Consider the following 344-nt stretch of genomic DNA (forward strand, 5'->3'; position numbering starts at 1 on the left):
TTTCTGTCCTCAAGGGGGGGGGGGGCATGACAGAAAATAATTGACAACCACTGTTCTATTACCACTACACACTACACAATCAGTTTTAACATCATAATGACAGGCCTAAGCCAAAGGATGTCAATTTAAGCTGTAATGAGAAAAGATTTATTGACCCCCCCCAAAGCACAGCTACAGCATTAGCCATCATGTACCTGATGGCGGAGAAGTGAACACGGGTCTAAAAAGTGCAAACGCGACAGAATTCGGCCCCTTAAAAGAAACAGACGAGTGTCTTAGCTCCACACACTGCCGCGCTGTTGCTCAGCGGGCGCCGTAAACAAATGTGTACCGTAGGAAGTGAA

Source organism: Cynoglossus semilaevis, chromosome 18 (assembly GCF_000523025.1).
Source record: "Cynoglossus semilaevis isolate Cse_v1.0 chromosome 18, Cse_v1.0, whole genome shotgun sequence".
NCBI lineage: Eukaryota > Metazoa > Chordata > Actinopteri > Pleuronectiformes > Cynoglossidae > Cynoglossus > Cynoglossus semilaevis.